The sequence below is a fragment of the Vicugna pacos genome, unplaced genomic scaffold (assembly GCF_048564905.1).
Source record: "Vicugna pacos unplaced genomic scaffold, VicPac4 scaffold_19, whole genome shotgun sequence".
Classification (NCBI taxonomy): Eukaryota; Metazoa; Chordata; class Mammalia; order Artiodactyla; family Camelidae; genus Vicugna; species Vicugna pacos.
In genome coordinates this window covers 75,985,782-75,998,439 of record NW_027328740.1, presented here as the reverse complement: position 1 = coordinate 75,998,439, position 12,658 = coordinate 75,985,782, and the positions used below count along the sequence as shown (strand labels likewise).

The 12,658-nt window shown below is 41.9% G+C and overlaps 1 protein-coding gene and 1 long non-coding RNA gene across 2 annotated transcripts in view; both read left to right on the top strand.

Moving 5' to 3' along the window:
* Positions 1–12,658, top strand: part of LOC140693569 (uncharacterized) — a 112,249-nt gene that overhangs the window by 28,963 nt on the left and 70,628 nt on the right. The gene's annotated exons all lie outside the window — the stretch shown is intronic.
* LOC140693573 (uncharacterized) lies at positions 2,533–4,454 on the top strand. The gene is made up of 3 exons (XR_012069337.1): positions 2,533–2,808; positions 3,343–3,463; positions 4,175–4,454. It is a non-coding gene; the product is annotated as an uncharacterized lncRNA (long non-coding RNA).

The following is a 12,658-nucleotide window of genomic DNA, read 5'->3' as shown; positions in this document are numbered from 1 at the left end:
TATATAATATATATGACTGTGTGTTTTAATCTTTCTGTCAGTGTTTTAATAGTTTTTCAGCAATTTTGTAACTTTAGAATTCTTCTATGGAAATCACCCCCAATTCTAGTGCAGTTTGTACTGTGTATCCTGTCTTATGCATGGGATTCCACTGTCCCCTCAGTGAGGAATTTCCTCTCCTATTGTGTTAGGAGCAGAGTTAAAGGAACTGTGATTTCTAGGCCTTTGCTCTCCATGTGTTTGCAGTTGGCTCTCAGTCACGATTTTCCCTTTCCAGAGTTTTCATTGTTAAATTAGAATTTCTGAAAATAACTATTAATATGTTGCATTGGTCTCCCTAGAAACTTGACGTCTTTGTGCTTTTCAGTTTTCAATTTATGAAAAATGCAAATGCACTCTTGTTTTTAAGTTGTCCTTTTTCAATATATATTTATCTCTTAATTGATAGAATAATTTTTCCCAATGAATGAATTGGTGTGCATGTTTTAAAGGATAACTTACTTTTTATTTTTCTTATTGTAACAGTAATATTCATTGTAGAGAATTTAGTAAATAAGGATTAACACAGTAATAACTTCACAATGGCCTCTAATCTCACCTGGAGATACAGTTGTAAGGTTTGAAATTGAGAATTATAAGTCCTCTCAAATTTTTCTTTTTCAAGTACGTATAGGTTACTGAGATCCTTGAATTCCCATATGAATTGTAGCAGCAGATAGTCAGTTTCTGCAGAGGAGCCCGCTGGGATTGTGATCGAGACCACGTTGAATATACGGATCGCTCTGGGGAGCACTGCCATTCCAAGAGCACTTTCTTTTGATAGGGGAATGAGTGTGGAGTGTCTGTCCTGGTATTTAGGTCTTCTTTAACTTTTTTTTTCAACAATGCTTTGAGTTTACAGAGTATTATTTTACTTTAATTATCTTTGCCTTTATATTGAGGACAAGTGTGCAAGGTACTGGGATCAGAAGTGTATTTGAGCCCCGCAATTTGCTGCCACCATGGACGCTGCGCTCTTGCTTCACCCGCTGTACAATCTTGCACAGAATACGACCTCAGTAACTCTCTCTTGAATGAATGATTATATGATTGTTGGATGATGCTTGAGAGTCCTTGTGATGATTTTTTTCCCCAGCCTTTCCCCAGTTCTTAACTATGCCCTTTCTCTTCCTAAACTCCAGCCTGCGTTTCAGCCTGCCTGTGGCATTGATTTTCCTTGTCTGTGGACTCTTCCTTTCACTGGTTCCCGATAATGTTACATGTGGGCTGTGGAAACTTGCTAGATGTCAAGAAAGAGCTAATCCATTGTAGGCCAGTATTTTTAGAGTTTGTTATTGTTTTATTGATTGAAATTAAATGAGGCTGCCCCCTGAGCCCTCCCATGAGCACTTTTGACCTTCCTACAGCTGATACTGCTCTAGTTGCTGCATGTGCCCTTTCCCCAGCCTTGATTTTGTAATTGAATAAGTCACCATCACTGGAGCCCTCTCTTTAAAAGATAAAGAGAACATATGCTCCTTTTCCCTGTTTGGGGACTTCAATGAGATGAGATCCCAGATAAAGAATGGAGCCCCACCTCTTTCTGACCCCCGCTGTTTCCGTTCCTTTCTTCAGGGGAAAAGAGTACAATTCAACAGTATAAAGATTGATTGTGAGCTAATGAGATAGACAAGACAACCGATCATTTATTAAATAACCTTTCATGATAGAAACAAATGTATTATACACACAAACAGCACACAAAGCACTGTAGTACCATGGTTACAATCGTGGGTCCGAGTTCGTGTCCTGCTCTGGAGAGACCAGTCCTGTGAGATGGAGAACTGGTAAGTCGGCTTAGCCTCTCCAGAACTGGTTTTCTGTCCTGCAGAGACGGGGTTCGCTAGGCGTCCCCCCCGTAGAGGTGCTGTGGGGTGTAAATGACGCGCGTGGGCAGCCTGAGCACAGCTGCTCATTCCTCGTAAGTGCAGGGTAGCATAGCTTTTGCGGTGATGGCTTTATGACCGCCCCATGTAGACTGTCAGTGCTCTGAAGGGATGCCTTGTGGTTTGGAGATGGGATTCTCACTTCTGTAAATACCCAAGTATAGTGTTATTGGGTCCTGCTGATTTCAGTCTATTCTTTAGAAAGTACATATTGTAGATATATTTTTCAAGCATGCGTGCTTTTTTTCTTTTACTATTTAAAGTTCTACCCTCTCATCTCTTGGTGTTACTTTTCATGGAATCCAGGAAACAGTCCTAAGCTACCTGCCTCTTCACACTTTTCCGTGGTGGTTTCCTTCCCTGATTAGAAGAGGGTTTTGCATAGGAAATTTTATTTGTTCCCCTTTTCTTGGAGTCTCTCTCTCTGTCTGCCCATCTCTCACCTCTCAATCTGTCCATTTCTCAACCCACTGCTTCTTCTGACATGTTCCAAAACGCATTTCAGGTAGCTTACAGAAGAACAGATACCAAATAAACAGGTGAGAAAATGGGGCCCAGTTCAGACAGTGAGGCTAGGAGGCGAGCCTGTGTGAGGGTTGCAGGCGTGAGACACATGCCTCTGCCATGTGACTTATAAGATCGACAGCAGCAGTGTGCTTCAAGCTCCCAGCAGACACAGGGAAGCAGGATTTGAGGGAGATGCTTACTGGCTGTGAAATAAATAAGTGACTTAGGAGAAGCCCAGCCTTTCCAGCTACTAAGGCTTAGGAGAATATTTTGAGTGTCTTCCAAAATCAGAGTATGGCATCTTTTCTTTTTTCAGAGTTCTATGTATAGTTGGTTACATTCTATACCTGGAAATTTCTCCAAAACTGCTTCCCACGTGAGTCCCATGGCTCGGGGATTGGGTGGTTCTGCTCATTGATGGGGGTTGGCCAGAAACAGAAAATGAGAGCCTCAAAGGGGCCTGGGATTTGTCAGTTATGTTTTGTCAGTGCTGTAGGGTTCAAGAAATGCTTTCACCGTTTCTCTCCATCTGAGGCGGCAGCGTAATCTCTTACCAGCATCAGGAGCTCAGGGCCACGGGATGGTGGGGGCTGACTGCATTGCCGTCAAGACAGCTGAGCTAGTCACTGCAGGTGTGGTTCTTTTACATACTGCATTTCATGTTCTTTACTAGAATGTTTCAACAGGGAGTTAATTAACTGAGTTAATTAACATTTAATAAATATGATCTTTGTTGAAAAGACAGTTATAGGCAGAATATAAGCTGTGAAGTCTTTAAAAACGGTTTCATTACTGAAATTTCATTTGGGGAGATACATGGTTTATCTTATATATGGCTCTCTTTTAAAGTAACAAAGAAGCAAGACAGAAAAGGCAGAGGATGATTTCTGTTCTTCCTCTCGGCTTGCAGGTGCCCTCACCCCCAGTAGCATCAATCAAGACACCAGCACTGACACTGGCCGTGCTCAGAACTGCCTCAGCCCTGAAGACACTGCTGACAAATAGAAGGGGGCCACGCCCTGTTACAGCAGGTGCTCTCACTTTGTGGGTCCTTATGTAACTGCGTGGTGTTAATCAGGATCGCCCGTCCTACATTGTGTGATGCTGCTGCTTTGTCTCCTAGTTACTTGTTTCTCTAAGTATTCTTGTATTATTCTCCAATGCATAGTACTACACACCTAAAAATGCTTTTTTTCAGATGAAAAAGAATGTGCATTTAAAATAATAACTCTGAAAAAGGGGGCAAAAAAGGCTATCCTTGTCCCGCTATTCAAAGATAATAATTAACACGTTAACGTATATTTTCATCAGTGTGGATCACCTCTGTCATAAAAAACCAGAGAGCACTCTGTGACTGTTTACTGTGTGGACACCTCCATTTTCCATTCGGCTTTTTATATGTTTTTCTACAATATTCTATCTCTTCTGGCATGATTTTTGATGACCAGTATAGCATTCTGTCTTGTGGAGGCATTGTCCATTTTACTTCGGACTTAAATAAACTTTTAAATTCCAAGTATACTTAACTGAAATACTGAAAAGAGAACTGTGGTGGTAGAGGAAGGCCCTACCTCCCTTCCCCTTATTTCCGAAGAGTAAAAACTGTTGAAAATTTGATATATATGTTTCATGACCTTTATGCCTATGACATACATATATACACACATATGAGAATTCCATGTATACGTGTGTGTATATATGCTTTATTTAAAAATGAGACCATACTATATGTTTTTCTGCAGCTCGCTTTAATCACTCAGGTGTATATCATAGACGTCCTCCCACTCCAGACTCACACGGTCCTTTCAGATAGAGTGGAGGGGTCTCCTGATTTGCGGGTGTGGTCTCTTTCCCACGCACACCTTTGGTGAGAGAATGCTGTGGACAAGGCCCTGGACCACGGCGAAACGCCGGCTCCCTCATTGCTCGCAGCTCGTCGTGATTTAACGCATCATTGTCTTGATGGTGGACAGTTAAGTTTTCTCCATTTTCCACTGTCAGAAAGGATATTTGACTGGCATCCTTCTTGTACAGACATTCCTGTGATCTTTTATGAGTATTCCTTTAGTTAAGGCTTCTGGAAATTTAGTCCCTGGATGTGACATTTACATTCATCACAGACTCCATTCAAGTAACTCTAGAAATTCCTTCCATAGGGGAATGAAAAGATGCACAATTACTTATGTAACCAATTCTCTATTGCTGGATATGATTTCACTTCAGTTTTTCTTCCCACCATTGTAAACAGTGCTGTGTAAATGCCCTGATGGGTACATCTTTTTGGACTAAATTTGTTTTTTCCTAGAGGAAACGATTCGTAGAAGTGGTGTTGAGTCAGTGTGTACGTACGTTTTTCGGAGTTTACATATCCATTGACATGTCGTCCTCTGAAAATGTCGCTCATGGTTTCTTCTCCCACAGATGGACACTAGATAGAATATCTTTTAAAAATATTTGCCAATATGATGAGCAAAAGTGCTTTTTCATTGTTTTAGTTTGCATTTGATGACCAGTGAGGTATTGAGCATTTTTCACTCATTAGCCATTTGACTTTTTTAAAATGAATGATTCCTTTTATCCTTTGCACACATTTAAGTGGGGGAGCTTCTTGTTGCTTTGTGACAGCTCTTTGTATGTTATGAACATTAACTTCTTGTCTTCAACAACATGTATCACAGAGCTTTTTCTTGTCATTTCTTGCCTTTCACTTTGTTTAGGAGGATTTTAATTTTGGTAGTGTCTCAAAATATTCTTATGAAAATAAATGTATTCCTTATGTGTTTTATCTTTGAAATTATTCTTAAAAATAATTTCTTATACTGGAATAAATCTCCTCTGTAGGATTTTTTTAATCTCTAAGATGGAGATGATAATAGTACTTGTTAATGTAAGGGTAAGTTGAGTTAATAAGAGCAAAGTGTTGTATTTGCTGTTATTAGTACTTTTTTATATTTACATCACTGTCTGTAAATTATCTTGTGGTCCTTATGAGAGGAATAGTATTTATTCTTTCTAGGTGATTGTCTGATTGTCTCAGGACAATTACTGAAGTCATACTTTTCTCTTTGATTTGAAATCCCACCTTTACAAAATACTTATGTACACTAGAGTCTCTTTTTGAGCTCATGGTTCCCTTCTGTCAATCTGCCTTTCTTACTCCAGCACCATACCTTACATATTGTAAAAATTTATTTAATAATTGGCAGTCTGAATTTTTTTTCATTCTTTTCTTCCATCCCAAATTTTCTTGTCTAGTATTATGATTTTATTATTCCTGAAGAATTCCAAAATATTTTGTTCAAGTTAAAAAAAAATCAGATTGGAGTTGTCATGGGAGTTTTCAGTAAGTTTTGAATTATTCTGATGAGAACTTACATCTTTACAAAACTGCTTTCCTCCATGCAATTTGTTGATGTCTCTACATTCTCACCTCTTACTTTACCCCTCAGTACAGCCCTGAAGTTTCTCCATTTAGAACATGGGCATTATTTTTTAACTTATTCCAGATTATTGTTTATGTTTTTGTCAATTTTGTAAGTGAAAATTTTTTGCTATTATATTTTTAAACGCTTAAAACTGAAATTTAGAAAGGAAGATTCGGTTTGTAAATACTCACTTTGTAATTTGTCATTTAAAATTGTAAGTATTAAGTAGTTGTTCCAGAATCCTTTCTTTTTTGTTTTTAAAAATTTGTGTCGAAGATTCTCAAAATGTTCATAGCTAAGTAGTATAGGTGGGGAGACAGATGGAGAGAGGTAGTGTGGCTCATGTACAAACTGTGAGCAGTTTCATGGCTGCCTTTAGGCTGGAGAAACCACAGAAGAGCCCAGGTTAGACAAGGAATGGCTTTGTATGCACTTGAAAGCCAGCTTTCCTGCCTGTATGGTGAAGCCTGGTGGGCGTGGCAGGTAGATGATCAAGGTCTGATCAAGGTCATTTGCTGCACAGAGCGCTGTGTCTGTGAGAAATGGTGACCATTGCCATGGCAAATGCTTGGTGCCAGGAACAATGCAGGGGAGCTGGGGAGCCTGTGTTAAGGATTTTCCAGTCCTGGGAGTGGGAAGATCAGACTCTGCATTCAGATCTGAGTTTGAATTAATCCTCTTTAGTTTACTGGACCTCTGACTTTTGTCAAGTTATGTATCCTGTTTGAACTCCTGCTTTGTTGTCTCTCAAAACAGAAGAATTACAGCCTGCTGCTAGAGTGTTTGATCAGGGTAAATGATTTGTGTCTGTAAGATGCCACGTAGTCACAAGCTCAGTGAGCAATGAGCTGTCCCCTCTTCTCCTGCAACTCAGTGCTCGATAAGTCATCAGCAGAAAGCGAGTCCCTAATTTGTATGTGGTGCAAGGAAGAACAAAACTAACGTCTTGCCTTTCCCTGGCAGTATTCTTACTTCTTTGCTTCATGTACCTCTTTCCTCCTTCACTCTCCCCTTTCACCTCCTCCACCAAGAGCCCGAGACTCTTTCAGAACACTAGATTCAAATTATTTAAATGTTGGCTCATTCCCATGAAATGACAGTGACTTAAAAAAACTGTACATATCCCAGAATTCATTGTGTTTGATTTACACACACACACGTGCACACACACACACACACACATCAGGCTACCTCCCATTTGCTGAGGGAGAAGGGCCACTTTTTCTGAGTTTTCATTTACTCAGCGTGAGAGCAGTCTCTTAAGCAGAATTTCACCTGGCTTCGTGCATGGTTTTTTAAATTGGATTTCTGCTTTTTGTCCATAAAAATATTCTCCTATTAGAAGACAGGAAGTGGAGACATAGATATTCTGCTGAGATATTGGTGTTATCATATTTGAGTTTTAATGGACATAAGGCGGCATAGAGTCATACATTATTATGGATGAGAATCCATGATGATGTAACTTGGACAAGAATCTGGGTCTCCTGCCATCGTGTCCACGCGGGTGAAGAGGCAACTGGGTGGGGGATGGCAGGGAAACTTCTTGCTTGAGTTCCAGGTTCTTGTTAGTTTTCATTGCTCAGCTGCCTTTAGTTTATGTCCATGAGGCCTCTCATGGGAAGGTCACTATGTCCTGAGAGACTGAGTTACTAATCAGCAGAAAGCTCTGGACCCACTCATATTTTCCAGAGTTTTTCTGCTGACCTGCTGACACTTTATATAAATGAGACCTAACAAACTACTGGATATAAAATCCTTATTGTTATCATTTGCCCTCGAGTTCCATAGGAATGGGGTGCTGTCTCAGGCTGTCTAAGGCTAGATCTGAACAAAGATAGGGTGATAGGCTCTGCTGCTGGACCCTCCCCAGTCAAATGGGATTTCCACCTTAGTTTTTAGAATCAGGCAGATGAGTTCAAATCTTGTCTTTACCAGTTATTAGCTTTGTGACCTTGGGGAAATAACTACTTTTTTGGTTCCAATTTTCTTTATCTGTAAATAAGTTCAGTATTTATTTTAGGGTTTTTGTTTTAGAATTGAATGTGCTAATTCCCTAATTTATTCCTCAAATACTGATCACATGGTTCTATGCTGGTGCCTTAGTAGTTGATTGCTAAGGGACTCAACAGTGAGAATGGGGATGGGGCCCCCTGGATCATACAGCTTATATTCCAGGATATGCTTGTAAAAGACAAGATTGCAGTGGATTTTTAGTAAATGTCCATTCCTTTCCTAATCCCCATTGATTGTGTGTATATCTTTATACTAATATATGAACAATTTTTTTTGCAGTTTAAATCTCTTTGTAGTATTTAAAGAATGTAGCTATAACAAAAATACGTGAAATAAAATGACTTGACTTTTATTTTCCTTTCAATAAGCAAAACAAAATAAAATAGAAAAGAAAAGAAAAAGTATTGAAGGAGTAGAAATAATTTTATTTCCGTGGAATCAACTCCCTATGTTAGGTTTTTCCATTGTGTTGTTCAACATCATATAAAATTGACAGGTTGTGACTTCAGTGTTGATAGCTAGGTGAGTATAGTTTCTTTTTGTGGTTGTCTTTGATGAATTATTTGCACTAGATCATAAATGATGTGCATGTTACATATTGGAAACGAGGAAACATTGGAGACATACTACCTCCAATGCAGTCATTTTGTTACCGAGTCCAAACTCGTTCTGCTCGCCGCATGACAGGCCAATAAACCGGGAGATGAGGTGTTGGAGCAAGGAATAGTGACTTCACTTGCAATGCTGGCAGACCCAGAAGACGGCAGACTGATGTCCTGGAGAACTATCTTCCCCAAGTAAGAATTCAGTCTCCTTTTATACTAAAAAGGGGGGGGTTGTGGTTGGTTGTTGCATACTTCTTGCTTTATGAATTGTTTGTCCTTTGAATCCGCTGTTCTTGCAGCTGTCCATGTGGATCAAATCATGGTACCCCTGTAAAACCTCCAAAAAAACAAAGGCTATTCTCTATTATGCAACTTGCCATCTCTACAGAAGTGCAGATGAGCTAACATTTTTAAAGATCAGGGCCAGGAGAATAGGCTTTCCTGCAGATTTCAGGCTAAAGGCAACTTTCTTTTTCAAATGGTGCAGAGCTACCAAGTCTGAGCCTAGGAAACAGGGCACAGGTTTAAACTCAAAGGAACAGATTTAACATAGGGTAAAAACTGTTACATTTTATTACAATTCCGTTTCCAGCTTCATAGATAATATTAGTAAGAAATATGAGCAATTTTGTATTTTTGCTTCTTAATAACCGATAAGTGTACCAACTATATTTTGTGAGCAGGGATGCTGTGCAGGCATTGGGGTGACAGCAAACTCTTGTAGGGGGTGGCCGACCCTGCAACATCTCTGATGCCCCGTGAGTGTTGGTGAGGGTCCCCGTAGCCAGGGGCTCTCTTCAGGAACCAGCATATGGGCATTGACCTCTGGAGACCTCTTTTTCGGCTGCAGGAATTTTTTCAGATATTGAGATTGAAAAATCACTCCAGCTGGGAATAATTAGGGAAAAAAAAGAAAAGGAAAAGGGTTTGGAGTAGAGTAGAAGAGTAGGACTTAAGATCACGGAGCCTGAGTGCTTGGCAGCGGGGCCTCGGGAGAGAGGGGAGCAGAGGTGGGGAGGGGCCTGGCTCCGGAACCAGCTCCTGTAATTGTCCCTGCACGCAAGCCACATAGCTTTAAATTGGCCTGGGCCACCTCTCTGGGCTGGATATCACCCTGGGCAGAACCGTGGTATCTGTAAAGTAAAATGACTTCACAACTATTGCACAGAGCTGCAGGTGTAAGAGAGCCTAAGCCTGTCTCAGAGTGCAGGGGACAAGCGGAAAGGAATGGCAAAATTTCCACTGACAATTGAAATTTTGTTAAATAGCCTGCTACAGTTGTTTGCATCACTTGAATGAATGCAGGCATATTTCTGTGGGCATTTATAGGTTCACTGAACCCCACCAGCCCCTCTTGCCCCCATCGGAGATGGGCTCTCTCAAGCACAGTGCCCCTCCTGCTTGGGTGGAAAACGCTGCTGGTCCTTGCCTGGGGCCGGGCTGCTGCAGGGCACTGAATCCCCGAGGCACGGCCTGTGAGACACGACAGGAACATCTCTGCTCTTGACTGGGTGCCTCCGTTTCCCCTGCAGTGTAAAAATGCCGGTGACTGAGTTAGAAGCATGCTTCCAAGCTGTCCATGTCCTTGGCATCCAGAAGCGGAGCCTGGAAGCTTTCGAATTTATCCAGAATGCGGTTTACATTCACCTTCAGCAGGTGAGTGTATGTCCTTACACAAGTGGAGGAATTACTGCAGTTTTCCTGGAACTTTCTCACTACAAGTCCATTTGATTTTTCTGTGCTAGGATTCAGTATGGCCTGCTAAAAACTCTGGAGTGAGATCTTGAAACCCTGATGAAGAGCATTATTTATTTCATTTCTCTATATGATACTCTTTTACTTTTAAAATTCAGAATTTTTGGTTGTTTCAAAAATTTTTGGGGGGGTTGGAGAATCATGTTTACTCTTACCATCTTTGCAACCTGTTGCTTTGTGCCTCTCACCTGTCTTCTGTCACTTGTGAGGCGGTTCCATTTGTGACCCTGTCCGGGTTGTTCATGTTATAAAACATAAAGCCTGTAAAAGTACAGTCCCTTTTCCTCCGAAGACATTCCACAAATACTCCTTTAACCTGGGTGTGGTTTTAAGAAGACAGAATCTTTAGAACATGTCCTTGCAGGTTGCTAGTGCAAAATCCCAAAATCAATAGTCTAGCTCAACATCTAAAATCTTTCTAATTTACCTTGGAATTGTATGGATAAGTGAAGCAGTTTGCTAAGAACTCAGACCAGGTTTAGAATACAGGTTGGTGTAGCTCAGCAGGTCCTCCCAAGCTGATGCTCTGCCAGAGGGCGGGGCCGAGGGGAGAGGGCGGGTCCTGCCCTCCCTGAGGTGACAATTTCATGGCAAAGACTTTCACCTGGTGAAGAACTTGGAGTTTCTTCTAAGAAGAGTGGGTCTTAAAAGAGTCCAAAAAGCGCGGGAGTGGCACAGTCCCATTTGTCTCAAGTAGGGGAGAGCGGCTGTGGGGCCACTTAGGAGACTCGTGAGTCCAGGTGGGCAGTGTTGGTGGCTTCCACTTGAGCGGTGGGACGGTCAGTGTTTAAAAGCGAACATATTGAAGGCATGTTTAGATGGTAAAAAGGAAAGGATGAAGGCTGGCTGTGAATGCAGGATGGAGTAAGGCCCAGGTTTCTGGGTGGATTAATGAGGTAAATGATGGTCCTTCTGTGCTCTGAGGAGGGAAAGCTGCAGAGGGAGTTCTGCGGAAAACTGATGAGTTCAGCTGTGGGTAAAGTGAAAGGTTGTTAGATGTGTGGTCTGGGAGCTCAGGTGAGAGCCAGTAGTGAGTAGGGGGAGGTGAGAGGGACTTTCAAATAATTTGTATTGTGAACATACAAATAAGTATGAGTAATGACACATTTAACACCTCTATATTCTGGATTTAAAGCCCAGTAACATTTTGCTATACTGACTGCAGAGGTTCTTAATATTTTTTAATAGAAATAAGTAGAAACAAAATAGTGGAGTTAGTGAGCATCTTAGAGTAGATGTGTGTCCTTGTATGTATTTTTATACCTCATCTGTTTATAACCATAATCTACAAAAAGTTATCTTGCTTAGCATAAGAGTTAAACACAGGGACGTGACACACATTGTTGGGGGTTGAAGCTGATCTTCTCAGGCAAATTATGGACCCTCTCTTTGCCTTAGTTGCATCGTCTGTGACTGCCCCAGGGCCCCTCATCACAGCTGATTTCCTAGAGTAGATGTTGGGAGGGAGGCTGCTGAAGGGAGTAAGAGGTGGCAACTGCTAGGGACACTGAAGAGAGACAAAAACAGATTAAAGCCGATAAACTGAGTACAAATACCCTCTAAATAGAAGGAATCCCGCAGTGTTTTGAGCCGCTTATCATAAGGGAAAGAAAATCATGTGGATCCAAAGCTCTTGAGCATATGAGTATTGTGGGTGGTAGGGTGTCATTATAAAAGTGTTGAGAAAAGGCCTCTTTGTTTTCCTTGACATTACCAGTAAGGATGGGGAGCAGAAGCGAAACCCTCTGCTTCACAGTTGAAGGTGCTGTTTTGTGCGAAACTGACCAAAGTTTGGAAACCAGTCATCAGCGATGCTGGCAAATGAAGAGGCTTCTGGATTGGGTGGGGCACTTGCTGTGACTTCCAGGTGACCTGCTGGCTGGGGGCTGTGTGGCGGGCAGTAGTTTTGCAGGGTAGCCCGGGCATAATCCCTGGCTCTGATGCTGCTGGTCTGATTAACAGACCTGGGCGCACACTGTCCTAATGGGGCAGCTCGGGATGTGGCCCTGCGTGCTGAGAGCGAGAAGGGGGGTCCCCTGAGGAGGTGTCCCTGCGGAGAGTGGAAATGTACTCCTGCAGGGGAGGAAGAGCCTCTGAGCAGCGGGCCGGATGCACAGGCAAGACCAGCATGAGCACTGATGTTTCCGGGAGCCGGAAGTCATACAGTGGCCCAAACGGCCTTGTTCCTGAGAGACTGGAGGGAATAGATGCTGAAAAGGCAGGCTAGGGTCAGACCCTGTGGTGGGTTATGAGTGACAGTAGAGGATTGTTCAGGCAGGCATGAGACAAACCTGTGGGTGTCCCAGCTGGGGCGTCACGCCGAAGGGAAGAGCAGAGTTATAGACTTTGCCACTTATTAGCTGTGTGACTTTGAGCAATATCACCCCACCTCTCTCTATATATATCTTCATCTGTAAAGTGACAC